Consider the following 26,355-nt stretch of genomic DNA (forward strand, 5'->3'; position numbering starts at 1 on the left):
TTTCAGAATGGAAGAATATTAGAATGTTCTTTGATCGACTCCATCCATCTCTAGTACACTGGCTTCCACATGTGTGCACAGCACCTGTGGACTTAGCATCTAGCTATTACTATTTGGTAGATCCATAGATGGGGGAGATACGGAGTCAGGCCAGCAGGTTCAACTTCTTATTTCTCAGTAGCTTCTTATAATGATTCCACTTCTAATGAGGTGAATTACTACTGCATGAAAAAGGAGAAAAAAGGCTTTTGGCCATCTTAGCTAATAAATCACATTGACTGCCTGGCTGATCAGATCAATTGTGCATAAATCAGTGCTTTAAAGAGTCTTAAAATAAGATTCTACCAAGACCAATTGATCCACAGGCTTGTGTAACAGCATGGTTTCTTGCTCATAGCGAACTATACAGTAGTTCACAGTATTGAGACTGTTACATGTTGTCAAATATTGAAATTAATGTTTCGGATCTCAGAGGCATGGCTCTATTGTGTAAAATACTTGTGACTGTCAACTGAATTTCATCTTCTGTCCACACTTGTTAGGTAAGGTAACAAGAAAATTTAATTCTCAATACATATATAAAAACTCAGTTTTTAAAGCATTAGCAAGACATATAATTTTTAGGAAATGTTGCCCACAAAAATATCATTATGTTATTTCAAAAGAAATTTTCATTAATATCCAACGGAAGTATTTTATTATCACAATACCTCTAGGTTTTAGATTAACTAATGTATAGACACCTTAGAGTCATAACAAGAGTCAGGAACCTTGATTATAAGTTCCAATTATGTGAATTACCTGGAAGAGAGATGTTGGATTAGTCAACCCGAAACTCCAGATTCTCAAATGTAAAGTGGGAATAATGCAAATAAATTTTATCTTCATTTCAGAAGGTTGTGAAGGCAGGAATGCGATTAGTTATTTGAAACTACTTCAGAAATTGTAAGGTGCATTTCAGGAGTTGTCATCTGGGCCAGGTGAGGTGGCTTACATCTGTAGTCCCAGCACTTTAGGAGGCCAAGGTGGGAGGATCATTTAAGCATAGGAGTTCTAGACCATCCTGGGCAACATAGTGAGACTCCCGCATCTGCACAAAAACCATTTTAAAAAAAATTAGCCAGGGTAGTTGGGAGGCTGAGACAGGAGGATTGCTTGAAACTGGGCGGTCTAGGCTCTGCAGTGAGCTGTGATAGTGCCACTGCACTCCAGTCTGGGTGACAGAGTGAGACTCTGTTTCAAAAAAAAAGTTACCTGTTTAGAATTCCCAACTGAATTTTTAAAACTCTTTTATAAGAAGAGCTTACAAAACAGGGAGAAAAATCTTTTTGTTCTTGCTATCACACTTTGCTCTTCTTTCTGTGGAAATACCAATTAAATTATAACAAAAAGAAATTGTGAATTCTGAAAAATTACAAAGTTTATATATATATATAACATTTATTAAAACTTTATTAGCAGTAACTTTCAAAGAAAATTTGAATGATAGATTAACATTGTTAAATTTTTGAGAAGCAAGATAAGACACATATAGTCATAGCATATGTAAAAGAAATACCATTTTTGAGGGGGATAATGGCTTCAATATCTATAAGTAACTGTCATGCAATTCTCTATGAAAATGGTAGATTCTGTAGAAGATTAAAGTGGGTATTATTGAATTTTTCATTTCTTTAAGTAGGCTATAGCATTCTATGATGGCTAGGTCTCCAGAATTTTCTTAAAACTAAATACAAAATTATAATTATTCTGTACCAAGCATCTCAAGATCCCCTAAATGATTATTTTCTGAAGTCTCCATTTGAAAATCAATTTGAGATAGGCATTCAACCATTTAATAGAAAGTTGGTGCCTGTCCAATATTTTGTGAGCTCATCAATATAATATAATATTACCTATATCAGAATACTATTGTTCTACCTTTGTCAGTAGATTTATGGCAGTGCCTTATGTAATACACATTGTTTCTCTCTTGTTATATTGTGAAATTTAGTAGGTTGTTAAAACCAGATCTAATGGATTTTCTCCATGGCATTTGGCTACATAAAGCCTCTCATATCTAAAATTGACCACAGGAGAAGAAATCAAGTTGAATTTCTTTTGTTGTGTTTCACTTATATACTAAAAATTGTGAAATATTTCTGATAACTGTTAACATTTTTTAATGTAGCCATATGGCTACCTGCTGATAGAAGATGATATGGTGATTTTTCAAGGTCATAAATAGACTTTATAACTTTAATGAATTCAGTTTCTAGTAACTAACAGTTACTTCCCTGGGATTATTTTGGAGTATAGTTTTATATCTATTTGTGCTAAAGCCCTCAGATGCTTTCTAGCACATAGTAGGTACTCATTACAAATGCAATTGACTTATAAGAATTTTGTTTGCATATTATTGAATTACTTGAAAATGTTCTTATGAAATTCGTAATTATGGTGCATTTTGATTATGACCAAGAAATTAAAATATGAATGCAAACACATATCTTTTAGATATTTATATAGAAATAAAATGAATGAAAACATACATGGCACTAGCTCTTAAGAATTATAAGATATCTTTAATTCCTGGATGCTTCTCATATGCTTATGGTAGTTTAAGCATAAACATGTAGACTTCATATGTGCATATACGCATATGATTTTATAGGGTTGAGCTTTTCTCTTTACCTTCATTATTATTAATTAAGGTTTGGCTATCAGATTAGTTATGAAAGGTCACCAAATGCTTAATTTTAAATTATGCATAATAATTATTTTAAACATTTAAATTGAATGGTCCGATCAAAAATAGTATATGTACTTCCAGTTTGATAATTACATGCTACTATTTTTAGTGTTTAGTATTTGATAGGGATTATAGTAAGGGTTTTCGGTATGTGGTTACCTTCACTCTAGGTAACGGCTATCAGAAATAGCTTCTAACCGTTACTTTTAGTGAGGGCACTAAAGATCAGAGCAGCTACTTTACTTGCTTAAGGCTTCACAGCTGGTACCTGACAAGCAGAGGTACTTGTCAGGTACTAACTGACAAGAAATCTCAGTCTGAACCTTTTATTTCCTATAGTATTGTCCTATTCAAATAGTACTTAACCAAAGACTATCGATCTATCGTCTATCTGGCGTGGAGTCTGGCTCTGTCGCCCACAGGCTGGAGTGCAGTGGCGCCCTCTGTGCTCACTGCAGCCTCCGCCTCCCGGGTTCAGGTGATTCTCTGGCCTCAGCTTTCCTGCGCGGCTGGGATTACAGGTGAGCGCCACCACGACGGGCTAATTTTTGTATTTTTAGTAGAGACGGGGTTTCACCATGTTGGCCAAGGCTGGTCTCCAAACTCCCGACCTCAAGCGATCCACTTGCCTCGGCCTCCGCGCCTGGCTGACTTTACAAACCCGCTTTTATTTATTTACTTTTTGTGAGTCTGAGTCTTTGAGCGGTACAGCATCACAGGGATTCTGTGTCCAATGGCCTTAGCAGGAAGACGGCTTCGGAATTTGACAGGCGCCCTGCCACTGTTTCTGTGCGCCCGAGTGAACTTTTCCCATACAACTCCGGTTTTGTTTAGTTTGCTGCCAGGAGTCACTGTGCTGTTCTTTGCTTTGCGTAAATAAGTACATCTCTTGCCCACATACAATTCGGTTTCTTCTTGGGCATAAACACCTTCAATTTTAAGAAGAGTGTGCTCTTTTTGGCTCTGGAGACCTATCCCACCTATAGCCAGTAAAAATGGCCTTCGAACACAGCCTTCCAAACATTTTCTTTAAAAGTCCTCTTCCGGGCCGGGCGCGGTAGCTCAACCCTGTAATCCCAGCACATTGGGAGGCTGAGGCGGGTGGATCATGAGGTCAAGAAATCGAGACCATCCTGGTCAACATGGTGAAACCCCGTCTCTACTAAAAATACAAAAAATTAGCTGGGCATGGTGGCGCGTGCCTGTAATCCCAGCTACTCAGGAGGCTGAGGCAGGAGAATTGCCTGAACCCAGGAGGCGGAGGTTGCAGTGAGCCGAGATCGTGCTATTGCACTCCAGCCTGGGTAACAAGAGTGAAACTCCGTGTCAAAAAAAAAAAAAAAAAAAAAAAAAAAAAAAAAAAGTCCTCTTCCCAGCAGGCTCCAAGATGGTGGGAAGAGACTGAACAACGTTAATGGGTTCGTTATCATCACAGGGACTCTTATCACACAACAAACAGTACAGATACGGTCATAGTTTGCTTATAAGATAAAATTTAAAATTGTAGTGTTAATTTATTAATGTAATTTATACCTTTGGATCGATGGTCCTCAGTGGGGAGAAAGTAATGTATAAGGCTATTGGATTATTATCTATTATAGTTCCAGTTCTTTCTTGACAAATTCTAGTTCACCCTCCATACCTGTTTCACAATTTCATCTCCATGATACTGTCAGAATAAGTTACATTGATTATGGCTTGTTTATAATTCCCTATAAATTTAAATAGGTTTTTTTCAATAGCTTAAAAACCACTTAACCAGGCATATAATTGGGGTTTAAATATTATTTTGTAGTAAATAAAGCCTACCTTAGGCAGTTTATAACAAGTTTTTTTTTTCAGTTTTAAACTGATAAGCAACTATGGAAAGTTTGGGACTAGGAACTTACTCTTCAAGTGCTCGTCTCTGGAATCAGCTTCATCATCCCATGTCAACGTCCCACTTGTGTATGTTCTTCCATCCAGGTAGTTTGCCATTTTTTGATGTCTTTAGATTATTATTATTTATTTTTCACAGCAAAAAGTATTATACTTTGGTATTTGGTATCCTCATGTTACGTATGAATAACTTGTTATCATATTGGCACATTTTTCATGATGTGCCTTGGTGGGGTAGTTCTTAACTTTGCCCGTCTGTTTTTATTTTTAATAAAATTATTAGAAAATTGATGTATAATAGTTGCACATATTTATGGAGTACATAGTGATGTAACATGTGTGATACAGATCAGGGTAATGACCATATCCATCATCTCAAACATTTATCATTTCTTTGTGTTGGGAACATTAAACAATACTCTTACTAGCTATTTGAAACTATATCACATATTATTAACTATAGGTACCCTCTAATGCTGTAGAACATCTGAATTGACTCCTCTTATCTAGCTGTAATTTTGTTTCCTTTAACAAATCTCTCCCTCTTCATTCATTTCCCCTGCCCTTCCCAGCCTCTAGTATCCACTGCTCTACTTTTTACTTCTGTAGATCCTTTTTGAAGCTTCCACGAGTGAGAACATGAAGTGTTTAACTTTCTCTTTCTGTCTTACTACGTTTAACATCATATCCTCCAATTCCATCCATGTTGTCTTGAATGAGAGGATTTCATTCGTTTTTATGGCTGAATGTTGTTCCCCATTTTCTTTAATCAAGCATGGGTAGTAACAGTTTTTCACCAGCTTAGTTATTATGCAGGGGAAGTGATGAAACTCTTGTTAAGGTATGGAGTTTACTGTGGCATAGCTAAATTTTTTGAGTTTTTCTGTTCATGTTTAGTGTTTCATCAATGTCGTGTCAAAGTCTTGAACCACAAAAGATCATGTATAAATAATATATTGCATAAATCAAAAACAAAAAACTATAATTTCTTACTCATTTAGGAGAGGAGGTATAGTGTTTTTTGCTTTTACTCATGATTTAACCTATTGTTTGATGACTAAATGCATGGATTCACTGCCACCTTCCAACCCCTGCCTTGATTACCTGGCCAGGATTACCTTTACTATTTATGCGTAACCTTATGTCATTTCAAACTAACAATATTTTGTGAAGCTAAGTAAATTCATGGAAACCTTAGTAGTCAACCTTTAAAACCATAATTTAAGCATACCGGAGTCACTCAGTTTTAAATTCTATTAATGGTTGCTATTGGAAGTCTCAAATCTTGACTTCTTTTGTAACTTTTAGTACTAAGATTGAGGTGAGGGGCCCTTCTGTGGAAAAATAAGGATACGCTGAAGTAAGCAGTGCCATTTTCACTTCCTCTGGAGACTTCTGTGTTAATGGGCTGGCTTTGTCCTTTTTCTCCTATGCAGTTTGATTCTTTGCATTTATGACTTCCCTAGGGCAATAATTTGCAATGCTTTGCAAATAGTCTGCTCATTTAAATATTGGTAAGGAATAAATGTTCCTGGTTAAGCAGGGGGCAAAGCTATCTGTAACCTGCACCATAAACATATCCTCCTAAATGTTCCCGATACAATGCATAGTTGGTGTGCTTTCCCTTGGTTCAATATACATCAGAGAGTGTTGCACTTGGGGCTTGGTATACAATATACTTGAAGTGAACTTTCAGCCTCACTTGTATGTGTTTAATAAACAAGAAAAGCTTCTTGAAGAATTGTAAACTTCAATCTAGCATGGAAAATTTGCTTAGAGTACTATAACTTTTCTAAATCCAATAGAATCTTAGAAGCATCAGTAGTATGCTTTAAATAACATTCATGGTTGGACACAGTGGCTCACACGTGTAACCCCATCATTTTGGGAGGTTGAGGTGGGCAGATTGTTTGAGCCCTGGAGTTTACGACCACTCTGAGCAACATGGCAAAGCCCTGTCTCTATAAAATACAAAACAATTAGCCAGGCATGCTGACATGCACCTGTGGTCCCAGCTACTAGATGAGGTGAGGTGACTGCTTAACCTGGGAGGTTGAGGTTGTGGGGAGCTGTGATTGTGCCACTGCACTCCAACCTGGGTGACAGGGTAAGACACTGTCTCAAATGAATAAATAAACAAATAAATAAAAATTCAGTACATTTAAAAATAAAGAGTGTAATTCGATTGTTTGTGACTCACAGGATAAATGCTTGAGTGGATGGATACCCCATTCTTTATAATGTGCTTATTTCATACTGCATGCCTGTATCAAAACATCTGATGTACCCATAAATGTATACACCTACTATGTACCCGTGAAAATTAAAAATTAAAACAATTAAAAATAACATTCAGATAATGCAGGAGAGTAAAAAAGAAGCCATACACATTTTCCATAGTGCAGTAGTTTCAATATTTAAATGATAGAAATGTGTCTCTTCCATAAATGATGAAATATTGAAAATGAAGATTCCCTTTAAACAAATCATGTCTCATCTGGGCATTCACCTTGTTAGCCAGTGCTCTAACAAAACACCCAATTGACAAGTCAGAAGAATAGATATTCTTTGATTGTGAAATCATTTCCAGCCTATTGTTAACCTTGCTGAGTAAATCGTAAGGAGAAATATTTTAGTATTTTAAAATTTAACTTTCAGAAAAAAGTATTTAAATATCTTCTGTTTTCCTTCTCACCTCCACCAGCAATTCCCTATAATCCGTTACCATCTTATTTCCAACTCTTTGGAATTCATGCCATTCTTTCCTCAACTTGTCACATTACTCTGCTATCCAGAGCCCTTTATAAAGTTTTTTTTTTTTTTTTTTTTTTTTTTCAGACAGGGTCTTGGTCTGTCACCCAAGCTGAAGTGCAGTGGTCTGAGCACAGCTCAGTGCAGCCTCAACTTATGGGGCTCAGGTGATCCTCCCACCTCAGCCTCCTGAGTAGCTGGAACTACAGATCCAGACCACCACACCTCGCTATTTTTTTTAAATAGAAATGGGGTTTCGCCATTTTTCCAAGATTGGTCTTGAACTTCTGGGCTCAAGCAATCCACCCACCTTGGCTTCCCAGTGCTAGGATTACAGGTGTGAGTCACCACACCTGACCATTAAATTTGCACTATAAAATGCTTTTTCCTATTCTTCTATCGGTATTATTTTTTGTTCACTTACCTTATGCCAAGTACTAATTGGAGTACATTTCTTATCTCATTTAATTCTCATAGCAGTCTTATCTCCATTTTACAGAGGAAGATATTGAATTACAGAGAAGTTAAATAAATTGCCCAAGGAAACAGGTACTAAATGAGTTATCTCAGGCTTTCTGATTCCAAATTCTACACTCTTGATTACACTGTACTTCTAGCCTAAAATCAGTTGTGTAACCCATTTGTGCTTCACTTTCCTCATTTGTCAGTGAGGGAGCTTAATGACTAACCAGCAAGATAAAAATTTGGGGAAAGAAGGTTGAACTATGAAAATTATGAATTATGAGATGGCATTTGTAAACTATGTAGAAGTTAGTAGGAAGTCAACAAATGTCTTTTGCCATCTTAGTTTTTCCAGTTTTCCAGGTCATACTTAGGAAATAATTAAGGGTCGAGAATTAGGACTTCAAGTAGAAAAGTCATAATGACCAACTTACTGACAGCAGCTTTTCAGTGACCTTAGAAGGTATATGTTGGTTTTTCCCATTTCTAGGCAGTTTGGTCCTACTTGGTAGTAATATTTGTTTATCTCCAGTGTCACAAACACCTGTGCTTCTTTAAGTGAGACAATCACCATCAAGAAAAGACTCCAGGCTGGCAGCTGTAACTAAATTTAATTTTCACCTATATTTCACAGTTTATGTATGGAGAGAAGTGTTTCTATTCGAGCATCCTTTCAGTGAACCTAGAAAAATGGGCATATCCAGGCTCTGACAAAGAACTTAAACTTCGGGATTTTGTTAGAGGTAAAATTAAATAAGGAATTTATTTCTCGTTAGAAAATAGGTAGTATCCATTAATCAACCTTTCGCCACCTCCTCCCTCCCTGCTCCTCCTTCCCTGTGTGCAATTATTATGTATCAATTAAAAATAACAATAAAAGCAAAAAAAGAGAAAAGACATCATTATTTTTTTAAATTCTCTTTTAAGTTGTCTCACAGCACATATACATATTAAATTATTATATTAATTCTGATAGAAATCCTGAGAAGGGAATATTTCAGCAGATGAAAGTCAGGTTTAGAAGATAGTAAATAAAATGCTTTAATATTTAGAAACTTTTTATAGTTAAAATCTTGTGATTTCATAGCATCTATATATTTTAGGTTTCAGAAATGTGGTTGTCAGGAAAATGAATATCCTCTTCAGGAAGGTTACCCTATTTAGCCGCTATCTAAATAGGCTACTTCTAAAACATACAGTAAAATACCTCGTTGGGATGGTGATACAATTGCATCACCACAATCTAGGTAGAGGCTAAGAATTTTTCGTGTTTCCCATCTCAACTTTGCACATGTCCTTTAACGTTTGTAAGATGGAAGGAAAAGTGATAAACTCTTCATCTTAGCCCATAAATCACATCTATCTTGGAAATCTAAGCTTAAAGACGTGAATATAAAAAAATGGAAATCAAATTTGTCTGCTCAGATATTGATGTGATCATTAGACGTTCTTTTTACATACTTTACTGCCTTGCTCTATTTTTATTTTATCACTTCTCTTATTCATTTTGCAATTTTCATTATTTCTTATCCTAACTTTGTAGCAATGGCAACGGATACCTCTATATTAATGAATTTAAAGCTTCTGAAATGAAAGTAAAATAAGCAGACATAAATATGCAAAGGCCTAGAATGAGAAGGAGGAAAAATTTTATTTTTCATGGATTGTAAATAGGCCTGGCTGAAGATTAGGATGTATCTATTAATCAGGGTTGTGAGATTGTGCCTTAAATATAGGTACCGGCCAGATGAGGAAGGGCCCTATGTGATATGATTAAGGAATTTGAACTTTATATTGTAGATAACAATAAATCACTGGGAGATTTTTTCTTCCATTGGAAGATTTTTAATTAGGGGAATGATATGATTGAATTTGTGTTTTGGATAGATAACACAAATAGGAGGCATTTAAAACCAGAGATTTTAATAATAATCCCGTTTTAAATACCTAAAGCTTTAGTTCCAGCACGGTGGCTCATGCCTGTAATCCCAGAACTTTGGAAGGCTGAGGTGGGTGGATCACTTGAAACCAGGAGTTTGAGACCAGCCTAGCCAACACAGTAAAATTCGATCTCTTCTAAAAAATGAAAAAATTAGCTGGGTGTGGTGGTGCACACCTGTAATCTCAGTTACTGGGTTGGCCAAGGCATGAGAATTGCTTGAACACAGGAGGCAGAGGTTGCAGTGAGCCAAGATTGAGCCACTGGGTGACAGAGTGAGACTTGGCTCAAAAAAAAAAAACAAAAACAAAAATAAAAATAAATCAATAAATAAGGCCTTAGTGGGAATGTAGAGAGGAAAACATAAAAAGTAAACTAAAATGGAAAGACTGAAAGAAATGTGTGGAAAAAGAGAAGTAAGTTGACATTAACTCTAGTTTTTGCTGAACAGGTTTCTAAGACTATGAGGAAGAGAAGGATTAGTGAACCTAAGCAATTCCATTTTGAAGACTTTGAGTTAGACGATTGTGAAGTATCCAGGGAATGTTAGTTAGAAACATATATTTGGAACTTAAGGGAAAAGTTAGGGCAGAAGCCCTGGATTTTGGTGTGAACTTTTAAACACAATTTGAAGTGAGATTTAGGAGCTGTGAGTTTTAACCATAAAATAACGAATGAGGTTTTTAGATGGATTTCAAAATCACTCTATGAATTGACATTTTAATCATTTCTTTATGATATTAGAAGTGCTATTTTTTTTTCTCTCTGTCTTCTGGTTTCAAGTAACTTTTTGAAAAGCAACATATTAACTTTTAAAAGAAAAGGAAGCATTCTTAATAATTCTCTGAAGTCAAATATTATTTTTCCATTATGAATTATTCAAAGTTAAATGGAAGTCAAAGGTAGAGACCTGCAGAGAGCAAGTCTTTCTGTGCTGCTGAGTCATGATTGTGACTCGAAGAAATACCTTTATTGTGTTTGATTCTGAGCTTGTGATAATAACTAGTGTCAAAAGATGGGAACATTCTGTACCGGAATTTGAAAAATACCATTGAATAAAAATGAAAGCTCTGTTAACAGAGTTCACCTTAAACTGTAAGCTGACCTTTTAGGAGAAAAGCTGCTGCAAACCACAAAGGTAGGCTCCAAGGGAGGCAGCTGCAGATTGAGTTTGCAGAGTGTGCTGGCTGATTCAATCCAATGCTAATGAAGGACAAGTGCAAAGGATAGTGCCTTTAAAATAAACACAGACAATTAGGAACAACAAATGAAAATCATGATACCATTGAGAAAGTGAGAGGGCATGATCCGGTGTAAGTCATTCTCAACTAACAAACTAAAATTGCTTCAAAATTACTTTTTAACTCTCTCACACCAGAGGGCTTATAAACAATCATGTACATTGCTTTGGGTGACAAGATCGTTTCAAGGGATTGATAGCAGAATTTGGTTTCACTGTATCTTTATCTTAACGATTCTATGTAGTATTTTTAACTCTTAGAGACTCTGTTTATAGTAAAAATGCTTTTCTTCACCAAATTGGTGAGTTTCTGTGTACCAGAATATTTTTGTTAAATAAGAGAAAATATTTATAATCAAAACCAATGTAAAAAGCTGGTAGTTACATCTACTAGAGAATAATGCGTTATTCTCATTAAACTCCTTTTTGCTAAAACTTCTTCATTAATGAAATTCCTTAATACTGTGCAGAAATTACATATTAAATAATAAACTCTACATCTGCAAACTTTAAATCATCTATTAACTTTAAAATATCTATTAGCAACAATTGTCCCACTGGGGAGCAATAAGAATTGAGTCTACCAGTTTTGTTCTTAGTTTTTAAGTTTATATTTCTCTCGTCACTAGTAATTAAATGCAGTATCAACATGGTTTTGAAGTTGAAGCTATTCAAGCCTTTTGTAGGTTGGCACTTCTTAGACTTTTCATACTGACATATCTGTTTGGCCTGCTGTCGTTCCTTTACTTAGTAAGGTCATTTCTGATGTGCCTGAACAGGAAAGAAGCAGTGTTAATATTCAGAGTTTACCACTGTTGACTATCTATACCTTCTCCCTGTGGTGAAGTGGTTATAAAATAAGAGTAGCAGTTACCCAAGTGTCCAGCTCAGCTGTCTATTAAGCGCTCACTGCTTCAGCAGAGTGTTAAAAAAAAAAAACCCATATTTTAGAAATGCTACTTTACAACTGAATAAATTAATACTGTTAAAGAATGTGTATAACTATGATACCTTTATCTACCATTGAAGGTGGGGAATCCAACAACCATTTTGTAGTAGCTCTAGCCAAAAGCTTTCAAGGAAATAAATGCTTTCATATATTACCATATATGTAAAATTACTCCATGCATAGATTTAACTTAAAATAAATTCCAAATAAGGAAGTATATTTACTCAATATTAGCTTGGATTTGTCACTAGAGAGTAATGCATTTTCATTGCTCTTTTAATCTTTTTTTTTTTTTTTTTTTGGCACGGAGTTTCGCTCTTGTTACCCAGGCTGGAGTGCAATGGCACCATCTCGGCTCACCGCAACCTCCGCCTCCTGGGTTCAGGCAATTCTCCTGCCTCAGCCTCCTGAGTAGCTGGGATTACAGGCACGCGCCACCATGCCCAGCTAATTTTTTGTATTTTTAGTAGAGACGGGGTTTCACCATGTTGACCAGGATGGTCTCGATCTGTTGACCTCATGATTCACCCGCCTCGGCCTCCCAAAGTGCTGGGATTACAGGCGTGAGCAACCGCGCCCGTCCTAATCTTTCTTATTTTACATTGTTACTCTCTCCTGTTACTACTAGAATTAAGAGAACTCAGTACTGTGTGTGTGTGTGTGTGTGTGTGTGTGTGTGTGTGTGTGTGTGTATGCATAAAGTGATGAAAACTACGTTTTATCCAATGCATATTTGTAATGCACCTAATATAAAACAGGCATTTCTTCTATATGTTTTGGATAAAATCCCCACCCTCATAGGGCTTACATTCTAGCACTCATGGTTAGGGGTTAGAGAGAGAGGGAATAAAAACTTAATATAATCAATAAGCAAATTACATTAAAAATAGGACCGAGTGAGAGCTTGGGGTATGAAGAGTGACATAGATGAAATTTTAAATGAAGTGGTCAGTATGAGACCTATCTCATTGAGAAACTGACATTTGAGTCAATATTTGAAGGAGATGTGAAGAGCTCAAAGGCATTTTAACAGAGCTTATTTCTCTTTGCAGTTTCTCTGGCTTTGATTTCCAGCTTAGTAGAGAAGGGAAGTAGGAGGTATAGATCAGAGTTAATGCTATAAAGCTTTGCATTATCTACAAGTAGGCAAGGATTACATTTTTTTTCCCCCTGCAATTCTAAGGGACAGGAACAAACTATGCTACAGATAAAAACTAGATTTTAAGATCTTTTCTCTGCCACTTGCTGGCTTGGGGATTGTAGGCAAGTTATTTAAATTTAAAGTCTACGAGTCTCAGCTTACTCATCTAAAAATGGAAGAATCTTGTGTGACATTAAATGAAATCATGCATATTAAGCACTTAGCAGAGTGAGTGGCATAATAAACACTCGATAAACATTAACTATTAATTTTTTATTTAAAATATTAGCCTTTTTAAAAAATGTAGAATTCTTCATAGCCTACCACATGTGACTCTCTCTCTAAAGAGAAATTACTCTCTCTAAAGAGTATGTAGAATGTTCTGTAATAGTACATTTTTTCTCAATATGATGAAAAGAATAAAACGTGTGATTCAGAATTCTTTGGCTAGATTTATTATTAGGCAATATTGACCAAGATAAGGTAAGACTATTACCAATTCCTGAGTCTGAGTACCTACAATAAACTCTGTGTTCAAGGATTCTGTTCTTATTTGGAGTGTCAGTGAACTATTTTATTTTTTCAAGTTGGTAAATAGGCTGCAGTGATTACCATTCACTTGGTTCTGTGTTAAGAGATATAAATAGCTGAAATACAATAGGAGATTTCCTGAACTCCATGATTTTATGAGATAGTAGAACATTTCTAGTAGAATGTTAGGAAATGGGTCTGTGTAAACTTCAATGTAAACTACTTTAATGTGATTTTTTATTGTTGTTTGCTAGAAGATTGACTTTCATCCCTTCTTTCATCCCTTCAGAGTGGCATAGATAGGGTAACCATAAAATTAATTAGCTAAACTAGGACACTCTTGAGAATAAACAGAGGCAATATTAGTAATTCTGTTGGGGCAAGAGATATAAACTAGGACTACCATGGGCAAATGAGAATATATACAGTCATGGACCAATAGGGCTGCCTTTTTGTCACCAATACATAAAGGATCAATAACCAGTAGCTTAAGAGATGAGCAGTTTTTAAAAAGTCTGAAATAATTATTATCTCATGGATAAATTTAGGAGACAAAACAAAATTACCTTACTTGGAGGCAGGCCAAGAGAACAGAGTTCCTTACCCTTGTTTTATATTTTCATTTTAATAAGCGTTACAGAATTTCTCATGAATGACCGTGATTATAAAATTGATTAAAAGCTAATTTTAATTCAGACTTCTCCATACAACATCTTTTCGTTAGTTTACTTCTTCCATTCTTTTGCTCTGTTTCTTGTATTTGTATACATCTCAGTAAACAAGCCTTTATTTGCCTTGGCAAGCTCTAGGTATTTTATTCATTAAGTGAACAGGCCGGTTTCTTTTCGAACAGACTGGTGGTTACCATTTCAAATAGCTCCCTTTGGTCTATTTTGGTCTTATTGTGACTCTCTGAGCCAACATTTCCAAAGTTTTCACCAGCAAACATGTTGGAAGAACAATGAATTTTGGTGGGGAGTTGAGGAGAAATGGGAACAATTTTGGCAAGCCTGCTTTTCTGTCTTATCTGGCAAATTCTGGGGCTGAGCCTCAACACTAAATTTCTCTCCCTGCATCTGGACAAACACTGAGAGAAAGACAAATGTGGGAAAAGGGAGAAGTAGAAAAATCAAAGGTAAAAATGTAGTGTCTGGGATTTTCAGAATGCTGAGAAATATGTTGGTATCTATTCAGCTTCCGAAAATTATGCATCTTCTCAGATTCCCAGTGCAAAAATCTGCACACAATTTTCTTTGATCTCAAATGAGAATTATTCCTAGTATCATATTAAAGTCACAACTTTTGAAACAGAAAATGAAACCAACTTTAGTAGTGCATCAAAAAAAAATTCTATGTCACCAAAATGTTAAGGTGGATTCACCCTTTATAAAGTGAGAGAATGAGTCAAACATAGGCTAAGGGGAGGCAACAGAGCTGTTAAAAAGTGTGTGGAATTATATGCTGAATTCTTCAAGTTCTGACTTCATTCTTGGGACTACTTTCTTTTATATAGATAGTGATTCCAGAAATTAACCCCCATAATAGTATTTCAGAGGTGCTCTTGGGCACAATAGCTCTAGATAGTGGAGATTAGGCAGATATTTGGGGTCTTACTTCATGGCCTTGTTATATGAGAACCTTTGCATCACCCATTTTGCCTCTAATCACATTTTCCATTTCTGATGTGTTTTTCGCTCATAACCCTGTTTTTATATCATAACATTTGCTGTATCAGCACCCATTCTCTTTCCACTGCTCAGTTTTAAATAGCTTCATTATGAAAAATATAGTACTTAAAAACATGGCACAAATGTGTATTACTTCAGCACGAGATAAAGAGATTATTGAGAAATGCACTGACTGCTGAAGTAACTTTATCCTAAGGGATATTTTGCTATTTTAATTGATTTTTTTCTGTCCATTTTATTAAGAGTCCTTGGAGAAGGTAAACGGTAGGTTACCTCCTAGAAACAAAGGACCATTTGACGTGTTTGTTATGACTACCAGAGTGTCCATACTTTTGTAAAGTTAAACATTTTTTCATTATTTCAAAATTACTTACACTGATGAATAAAAAGGTGAGGATCAGTTAGTTCCAACCCTAGCTACGGTCTATTTGATTTTTAAATATCTTGTGTTATTTGGGAGAATTAACCTACATTTTACTTATTTATGCTAGTTAATTGTAGTTTTGACAAAACTAGGATTACAATTTATTGTATCAATTACTATTAAAACATTTTAAGACACTTTTGAATGTGTCTTAAATGTGTTTTGAATGTGGCTTCACAAAGTCATCCTAGACAAAATTGCATGACACTGTCAGAGGTCTTTAAATGGCGCCTCTCACTGCTCTGAGTTATAAAAGTTTAGATGAATGAATACTCTTATAAATCAGAAAGACTTATAAGGTCCCCAGGCCCTGCTGTCAAATCCCATAGTTGGTGTGGGCTCTGAATTGTGATGTTCATAGAAGTTCAAATACAGTTAAGTTCTAATATCTCACTCCCACCTGAAATTAGGATACTGTAAAAAAATTATGATGCCACATGATATGTTTATAAATCTCTGTTTTTGTCTGTCAACACTGTTGTTTTCCACAATTCTTTACACTTATACTACATGTAGTAATGTGTACAAATTAGGTTAATGGATACTTTCAAATAAAATTTAGTTTAAATTTGTTTATTTCTCATATATAGAAGGTAAACTTTGTGTCTTTGCCCTGTGAACATAGAGAAACAAAATCAAAAGAATGAAGCTCTGAGACTTTAATAAGACTCTTCAAATAACCTAGCTTTGTGTCTGGGTGAATGTGACCCACATCCACTAGAACATAGAACCCATCACTCAGTGGGCCTGGGGCAGGTATTCCTCACTGAGCCTCTCTAATACTCCTTACCCAAGTGCTACAAATGGATCTGATGTGCTGGGATTCTATACATTAATGTTGGCTCTCCCTTACAAAATATTTCTTTTCTTGTAGCTTTCAAAATGTTCTATTCACATAGATCTAAGAAGATTCTGAAGGGAAGGCAACTTCTCTGTTAGCATCTTTCTGAAGCTCTATGGGTTTCATTCTTTAAAAAATTTAAAAAGGGAGGGAGCAGAATTCAGATGTTTTTCTTAACTGCCTTCTCTCAAAAATGAGAAGAAAATAGAGATAAATTAATTAGCTCTCTTTTTAGAATCAGTAGGAGATATTTATATATGTAAACAAAGCAATTTAATGTTAGCTTGCTCATTTAACTTAAATACAGTTAAAATGAGAATAAACAAAATGAAACAGTTTTAATTGAACTTGGCTGGCTGGATACCATGCCTTCTCTTACATTTTTACGTTTCCAGTAGTAGAGGTGTCTTCTTTTGAGAAGCTAAATTGATCAAGTTCTAACATTTGAACAAGTTCCTCTTCCATAATAACAAAAAAAATTTAGATAGCTCTAACTCTAGCTATGATCTACTTGATTCTTAAGTATAATTTTCTATTTGGGAATATTGAACATAAGTTTTAGTCACCTCCAGCAATTTTTTGACAAAAACGGAGATTGCAACCTATTTTATGAAAAAATACTTTTTAAATATGTTCTTAGTTTAACTTTTTCTACTTACTCTTTACATTAAAAACAAAAATGAGAATACTTATTTTTTATGTTTATGCAGCCCCATGCATTTTAGCTAATACTTACTTTTGACAGTATCTAACATGTTGAAGTCAAATTATTTTGCTATTGGGGAGAACAATACTCTCATTTTTACCATGAATTGTTGCCTTATTGTTTGTATTCAGTGGCAATGTTAAATATTTCAAAGAAATAAATATTCTCTTCTTTTGTCAATAAGAGATCCACTTCATTTATTCTCATTTAGTTGTCTTCTCTTTGTCAGGATTTAGACTAATGAGAAAATCTTAGAAAGATCCTTTACTGTCTAAACACCAAGCACGCAAATGCTTCTCAATAGAAATAACACAAGAAATGCGTTCAAAGACAATACCTAGCCTGAGAAATTCTTGTGTGCTGACAGCTCTCCAACAGTGTTGTCACAGCAGGAAGACATCAGTTGAAGAAACAGATAGTGACCTCAAAAAAAAGTCTGGTCAGCAGTGTGGACAGGGTTTCACAAGATTATAAATCACCCCAGGGTCGCTCTGTTCCCACCATAAAGAGAGCATGGTCGTTTTATTGTAATCTAATAAGAGATGGGAGCAAAGGACAGCTCCAGTGTGTGTTTGCAGAAAAAATTCTTGATTACAGTTTCAAAACTATACAGTTTCCCTGCTATTGAAGTGCAGATTATAGGGGTTAAGGCCATGTTAGGATTGGATTACCTTTTATAGCTGTATGTTATCCCTCAGTTCATGAATCAGAAAGTACTTAAATTAAACTGAACATTTGGGAGCAATCCCAGTGTGTAGCATGGTGGTAGAAAATTAATCATGATTTGGTGATAGATTATTAAGCTGTTCATTTGAAGGGGGTCTTTCATGGAATCAGAAGACTAACTCTCTGGTGAGTATATAGTAATACAGAAAAAAGCCCACCCTATATATCGCCTTATGTTAGGATTCTTTTTAGAGGGGAATGATTTAATGAAAGACAACACACATTTATATAAAAATGTGCATATGAGATCAAAATATTAAGTCTGGATTGAATTACTGGCAGATATTCAGTTTTTGCCTCTATATATTTGCAATAATAATTTGAATTTATTAGTTTCTATGTTTATTTTTATATAATACTATTTAACTAAAACTATGTGGTTATTAAATATTTTAAATGGGCCATTTTAACATGGGAAAAGCTAACAATTCTATCTTCAAACTACTTAGGAATAAAATAATTACTCCAGTTGGATTGAGGGTTACTGAGGAAATAGTAGCCACAATTTTGAAGGAAATCTCTAAATGTGCTGACATTTAAAAATAGTACATGCCTCTTCATTTGTCCTAGCAGCACTTCATTTGTTGGTGAAAAGGTTTAACTTTATTCAGTCATTTTATCATTTGTACTTAAGCTTCTTCAACACTATTTGATCTATATACATTTCTGGGACCATAATCAGGCATCCTACCATTTAAATGGATTTTATTCCCTAACTTATCGCCTTTGCTTTGTCAGTTTGTTCCTCTGGAACCATGCTGACATCTCAAGATAAGTCCTATCAGTCTTGGGCTATTGACTGAATTTTGATTGTGAAGAAGCCATCACTTAAAGTAGAGAAAAACAGAGTGGGATGTTATTGCTAAGAATACATTTTATGTTATGATTCCAAAATCCAAAAGTAAATAAGATAGGATTTGCAGCTCTTCCTTTTTCTATTAGACATAAGATGGACTTTGTAGGCTGTTTTTGTCGTCTGTCTTCTTTTCCCTTCAGGAATCACAAACCTGGTGGTTTTGCTCTCATTTACTTTCTTGAGCAGAGATGAATGTGAAAGGGAATTCTGGCTCTCGAAGGATATTAGACTGGTCGGTTAAACATAGTCTTTAATTCATCTCAGTTTATTTTCCACTTGTCAATTTCTCTTTGTCTCTTCCTCATTTATATATGCTTAAGTAGGTGAGTAGACAGATTTCACTGTTTCTGTTTGTCTTGGACTTTCTCTAGTGCTGCTAAAAGTGCTATGACATGAACTGGAAACTGAAAATGATCAATATCCAGGCAAGTTCCATTAGTTTTTGAGTATAGAAAATATTTTTGACTTCCACAACTTGCATTAGCTGAAAGAACAAAAGCTCTGAATATCACTGCAAATTCAAGCTGCAAATGACCAAAACAATAGTACTCAATTTCTTATTCTAATTTACACTAACTTGATTCTGTGTCCTGTTGGCTATCATAAGAATTTTGCCAATAGAGATAAGCTATTTTGCTGGTAGAAATAAGATACATTTGATTTCAACCTCTCAGATCTTTTTTGAATCTGTTAATGTTATAGGTATGTTTCTTATTCTTACATTTTTTTTACTATTTATGATAGTAAGATATAAATGAATATATCTCCTTAAAATATCTGATGATTTTAAGGAAGTAAGCTATTCTGATTTCCTATAAGTAGAAAGTATATCATTGATTATTTATAGCAGAGCTACTTCTCCATTTCTATACTCTCCCTAGGTAAAGCATACAAATTAATTCACAGCAACCACCATATAACAGTGGAATTTCTCATAAGGCTAAGACTTGCACACGGCCATCTGTTTTACATATGCATTTCTTTCTTGGTAATTTTTATAACTGGATGGTCTCAAATAGAAAGTACATAAGTGCAAATGCCAGCATGTATTTTTGTTAGTGGTGTTGAATAGACTGGTTAAGGTAGACAAACAAATATACTTACTTTGATTTATCACTTCTGACATTAGCATGTCATACTGTTCTCTGGGAAGCAAAATGGTTGCACCTGAGGACAGTGATATAAACACTACTTTGATTATTTGAAACAAACAATTAGGCTTTGATGAAAGAACTATTACCATGGTGGATCCTGTGCAGGAAGAGAGCACTTGGAGATAATGGATGAGCAGCCTAAAATTACTTGTTTAGAATTTAAAGAAGTCAAAGCCTAGGTTTTAGGAGGAAATAAGTATATAAAGTGAATTAAATTTTGTATGAATTTATACAGTTGAATTTTTATTGCCACTACATACTTAGTTGCAGTGACTTTCTTGTTTTAGATCAAATTTATCCAAATTAGACCAACTTATTCTATTGTCAAATTAACTGTTTAAAAATTAAGTCTAAAATTATTCTATTCTATTTTTCAAAAATAATTTACTAAGAGCAGGATTTTATTTATTTGCATCTAGAAACTGCAATATGTTTTGTCTTACTTATATATTTAAACACACACACAGACACACACACACACAAAACCAAGCCTGATGATGACTTAAATACCTATTTATCTTATGTTCTTTGTATATGGAGATTATACTTGATCAAAGCGTGTATATAAAATAGAAGTTCAAACTACTAAAACTTTCCCAGTCTAAGGAAATTATATTTAAAAGGTACAAGTTAAGCTAAAATATTTAAGTTTTTGCAGAGGTTAATGCTTTTAACTTTCTTACATTAGTACCTGAGTGTGAACTGAATGCCATATTAGGCAACTTTACTCAATATTGAAAAGAAAATTCCTGGTCGTCAGATAACAGAATTTAAGTGACTTTATGTAGGAGGGGAGTGTGGAGGAAGAAAGTAGAAAGTGGGTTTAGTGAGTATCAGCATGGCAGTAGAGTAAGCATAAGGCAACAGCCTTAGTGGTGTCTGGATAAGGAACACCCGAAAGACTGACTGGAGAAGCCAGGTTGGAGGGAGGAAGAGTGGGCTATTCAAAGACAGGAACCAGCACACCAAAAGGAAAGATCAAACCACCAAGGCACCACATAATGAAGACAAATTCAGGGCTTTTCTTAATTTTGCCATGAGCCTACCCTAAACCTGTGAAAAACAAAGAACATTTTAGACAGTCTGTCTTATTAAAATGATTTGCTTTAGAGATGGCACATTATGCTTATGCTACTGTTTCATGGTTGAATCCATGCTTTTGTGCTACGAACCAACTTTTGTAGTTTAGAAAATATGAAAGTTTAAAAACATTATGTTTTATTACATGACTTTACATTTGGATTTAGATGGCACAGGTGTAATTGGTTTAATTCACCAGTGAGGAAGTGTAGGTTTCACAGAGGTTAAAGAACTCACTTAAGGTCAAGAACAGTAAGCTGTGCAGAGAGAAGCAGACGCAGATCTTATCACTCTGTCCAGAGCCTTTCCGTTACCCTGTAACACAGTTTAACACTTTTGAAAGATTGTGGTTTCCTGGTCCTCAGGGTTCAAGTCTTTATCAGAAGAGTTTAGCACAGAAAGCAATGCAAAAAAGAAATGTCCCTATATGATTTAATTTTCAGTATTTTCAAGCTAATTTTTATATGAATTTTGTTCACAGAGGGGAGGAAGGATGACTTCTGTTTAGTGGCATTAAAGGGGATCAACTGGTGTTGCAGGTATTGACACGGCACCTGCATTTACATAGCTCTGGTGCAGAATCTCTTCTTAAGTTAATCAAAAGCTATCAGAAGAATTATAAAGATACAGATAACCCCAGGTAAATCTGAAATGATTTTATGTGATTAATAGCACTATTCTTTGTTACTGTCCACTACACAATGAAGTTGCTCTGAAATTCAGTTGCTGGTTTTCAAAAAAGGAACTCAGACACTTGCCCTAATGAAGGATTTGCTATTTAATCTTTGCCTTCAAATAATTAATGTAGGAAATCCTATCAGCTATATATTTATGACTTTTCCTCCTATTCTTTTCTTACTTCTTCAACTGGCATGCATAGTCTGTAGTTTTATTATTAGTGACGTAACTTAAATTGTAAATGTTTAAAAGGTACTGTCCCAATGAAGATGAATCCAATGTTTTTATAAACTTAATAAGGAGCGTTCTATCAATGACCTTATTCTTCTGTAGTACGTTGACAATCTTTTGATGTAGTCCTTACTCCCTTGCTCTCAGCTCATTCTCTTGGTCTACTGGTGCTTTTGTTATTATGGAATCATTTGCTGGTTGAATGAATGTTTTCTCAAGTTTGGAACTTAATGCACAACCCAAAGATGCCTTACCAATTAAGTTGCACGTTTATTTTGTTTTTAGCCAGCTTGGCATTGAAGCCTATATTCTCCAAATTAATGAAGCCCATGTTGTAATAATTAGTTTTAAATTTCTGCAGCCAATACGTTATATAACAGGAGATGATCTAGTTCACGGAGTTGTAAATCAGTAGGCTAGTGATCCAGCCTCACCTACATCCCTGGAAACAATGATTGTAATACCACCTTCTTTTTTTTTTGGGGGGGGAGGAAGGCAGGAAGGAAGGGAAGAAGGACGGGACGGTAGGGAGGAAGGAAGGGATGAAGGAAGGAAGGAAGGGAGGAAGCGGGGAGGGAGGGAGGGAGGAAGGGAAGGGAAGAAAGGAAATCAGGCAATGAAAGAGACATTGCCGACCTGGATCTAGAGGTTTACAAGTTGATTTATTTTTTTTTGAGAGAAGGAAAGAAAAAAAAAAAAAGTAAAGGAGAGGAAGAAAGAGGAAGAGAAAGAGGGAGAGTAAATGGAAATATTGCTTTATTTTGAAAAAAATTGGGTATTAATAATGGCCAATCAATGTTTCATTTAAACTAATGGGTAGGTGTGATGTGGTATTGACAAGAATGTATATTTTGTGTATTTGAAGTGGAGAGCTCTATAAATATTTATTAAGTTTACTTGTTCTGGATCTGAGTTCGAGTCCTTGATATCCTTTATTAATTTTCTGTCTCATTGAATCTAAGTCTCCTATCTGGGTGTTAGGATCATTAGCTCTTGTTGTTGCATTGATCCTTTTACCACTATATCTTTGTTGCTTTAAAATCTATTTTATCCGATACAAGAATTGCAACTCCTGCTTTTTATTTATTTATTATTTATTTTTGCTCTCCATTTGGTTGGTAAATCTTTCTCCATCCCTTTGTTTTGAGTCTTTGTGTATCCTTGCATGTGAAACAGGTCTGGATGTAACATGCCGTTGAGTTTTGGCTGTGTCTTTTGATTGGGAATTTAGTCAATTTAAATTTAGGGTTACTGCCATTTGATGTTGACTGGCTGTTTTATCCATGTGTTGGTGTAAATTCTTCTTTATGTTGGTGCTCTTTACTTTTTGGTGTATTTTTAGAAAGGCTAATACTGGTTGTTTCTTTCTGTGTGTAATGCTTCTTTCAGAAGCTCTTGTAAAGCAGGCCTGGTGGTAATAAAATCTCTGAGTTCTTGCTTGTTCATAAAAGATTTTATTTTTCCTTCAGTTGTGAAGCTTAGTTTGGCTGGATATGAAATTCTGGGCTGAAGGTTCTGTTCTTTGAGGATGTTGAATATTGGCCCCCACTCTCTTCTGGCCTGTAGAGTTTCTGCCGAGAGATCTGCTGTAAGTCTGATAGGCTTGCCTTTGTGGGTTATCTGACCTTTCTCTCTGGCTGCCCTTAGTATCCTCTCCTTCGTTTCAACCCTGGTGAATCTAACGATTATGTGCCTTGGGGTTGGTCTTCTTGAGGAATATCTTTGTGGTGTTCTCTGTATTACCTGGGGTTGAATGTTGACCTGCTTTGCTAGTTTAGGAAAATTTTCCTGAATAATATCCTGAAGGGTATTTTCCAGCTTGGATTCATTCTCTCCGTTGCATTCAGGTACACCTATCAAACGTAAATTTGGTCTTTTCACATAGTCCCACATTTCTTGGAGACTTTGCTCATTCCTTTTTATCCTTTTTTCTCTAATCTTTTCTTCACGTTTTATTTCATTAAGTTGGACTTTGACCTCTGATATCCCTTCTTCTGCTTGAACAATTCGAGTGTTTAAACCTGTGCATACTTCTCGGAGTTCTTGTATTGTATTCTTCAGTTCCATTAATTCACTCATACTCCTCTCTAAGTTGTCTATTCTCAATAGGATTTCATCAAGCCTTTTGTCAAAGTTCCTAGTTTCTTTACGTTGGGCTGCAACATGTTCTTTTAACTCACCGAAGTTTGTTATTATCCATTCCTTGAAGAGTGATTCTGTCATCAGGAGGCGCTCGTTCTCCATCAAGCCTTGTTCCATTGTTGATGTGGAACTGTGATCATCTTTAGAGGGAGAGGCGTTCTGACTTTGAGTATTCTCAGCTTTTTTACGCTGGTTTCTTCCCATCATTGTAAATTTATCCTCCTCTCGTCTTTGAAATTACCAACTTTCAGATTAGGTCTCTTGAGTGGACGTCCAGGTTGTTAGTTCCCAGGGCCAGAGCAGCGGCGTTAAAACTGATGGTGCTTTTCTGCCCAGGATTCTCCTGTCGGGCTTCCTTCTTGTTTCCGTAGTAGGCGACTCTGCCTTCCCAGGGCTCCAAACCTCGGTCAGAAGGGGAAGCGGTCCCGTTTACTCTGCTCCGAGAGCTGCCGCGCCGAGGTGCCGGCGGAACCGCTGCACCGACCACGAGAGTCGCGCTGGCGACCCGTGTGTTTCCACCACTGGGGGATCTTCTGCTCCGTGAGCGACCAGACTTTGTCTGAAAGTGTGGCGTCCTCTAGTTCTCCGCGCCTTCCCTGAGAGCTGCAATCCCTGGATGTTAGCGATCGGCCATCTTGGATCGTTCTCTACCACCTTCTTAGATATTGATAAGGTAGAAATAGTAAGCTGTGTTTAGAGGCATAAAAATGGATTTCCATGCCAGAGTTTGGAATCTAAGGCAGAAAAGTCCAGCTTTTTCTTGTCTACTCTATTTCTTTATTTTCTATCAAAAATCATTTCACATTTAGATTATCAAATTGAGTTTAGCATATTAGATCCACTATCAAGATAATAATAATCCCACTTTCCTGGATGTTCTTAATCATCATCCTAGTGGAATATGAATGTCTTATGAAACCCTGTAAAATTTAATTGTAAAGCTTTCAGAAGACTTTGGTTCAGGATTACTGATTCTTCCTTATTCCAACTAATAGTAAATGAAGATTCAAGCAATTAGCTCAGTTGAGCTGTCAACAGTTTGTGAGTACCTTCTTGGTCAGGCACTCTTCTGGTTGCTGAAGAGAAAGTGGTTAAGAAAGTAGCACTTTCTGTGTCCTTAAGGACCTACTTTGGAATATATATATATATATAAACATGTAAATAAAGTAAAATATATTAAATGCTCTTTTATATTTGTAGGTATGCACACACACAAACACACACACACACACACGCACATATATATATATATATATATATGAGGCATCACTATATATAATCACATTTTATTTTATTTGTATCTTTATGTATATACACAACTCAACTACACGCTGTTATGGCAACAGGGATGATGGTGCCAAAAGAAACCTCAGTGGGATGGCATGGACAAGTAGGGGAATGGGATAATAGGCAGGTTATTGATGTTCCTAGGAATACCCTCTAGAGGAGGACCAAAGGGAGAAGATAGCATCTGGCCATGTGGGACACCAGGAGCACAGACTTACTCATAAGAAATTATTTTGTGTAGCCTGGAAACTGCAAACATTTTGAGGTAGAGTAGTAGGAGAACAGTCGTGAAAAATAGGAAAGATCTGGATCAAAGGAAGTTTATTTTATTTATTTATTGTTGGACTGATTTAATTTAGAATCATTCAAAGAAACCTAAAATTCAGTGCATATCTGAAAAAGCAATATGTCATACAGAATCGGGATTAGGAAAGGAAATAATAAAGTTGACAAATATCTTTTATATTGATATAATTGATATGTATATACTATATGCAACATAATTTTGTTGCTGTAAAGTGTATCTTTTAATAGGAAGCAGTCAAATGGATATATGAATACATGGATTTAATTTCCAGCTTTTAAGATGCAGAATTTGGTATTTGAATTGATAATGGCAAAGGCAGTAGACTCAGGTATAAGTTTTCATCTCCTTAGCTTTTTATGTGCATAGCTACTGCTGTTTGCCAAATGTTAAACTAGGGTCTTCAGGAATGTATTACGTGGATTGGCTCTTTCTCAGAGGCAAAATATTATAGCTTCTAATAATGTTCTTGAAATATAAATACAAGTTGTGTTTATTTTTAGATTTTTAGGTGTCAATCAGAAACATATTGAATAAATATGTCTACCTAAAAATTTGTACATGAGTGTTCATAGCAGCATTATGCATAATATCTCAAACAATGGAACAAGTCAAA

General features: G+C 35.5%; 1 protein-coding gene and 1 long non-coding RNA gene across 5 annotated transcripts in view; both read left to right on the top strand.

The window, feature by feature from the left end:
* The window catches only part of DACH1 (dachshund family transcription factor 1), a 428,780-nt gene that overhangs the window by 17,228 nt on the left and 385,197 nt on the right, over nt 1-26,355 (top strand). The gene's annotated exons all lie outside the window — the stretch shown is intronic.
* Nucleotides 4,567-26,355, top strand: part of LOC144579272 (uncharacterized) — a 51,753-nt gene continuing 29,964 nt past the window's right edge. Inside the window, exon 1 of the long non-coding RNA XR_013526520.1 lies at nt 4,567-4,696. This is a non-coding gene — a long non-coding RNA (uncharacterized LOC144579272). The remainder of the gene's footprint in view (nt 4,697-26,355) is intronic.

This window comes from Callithrix jacchus, chromosome 1 (genome assembly GCF_049354715.1).
Source record: "Callithrix jacchus isolate 240 chromosome 1, calJac240_pri, whole genome shotgun sequence".
In the NCBI taxonomy this organism is placed as follows: Eukaryota; Metazoa; Chordata; class Mammalia; order Primates; family Cebidae; genus Callithrix; species Callithrix jacchus.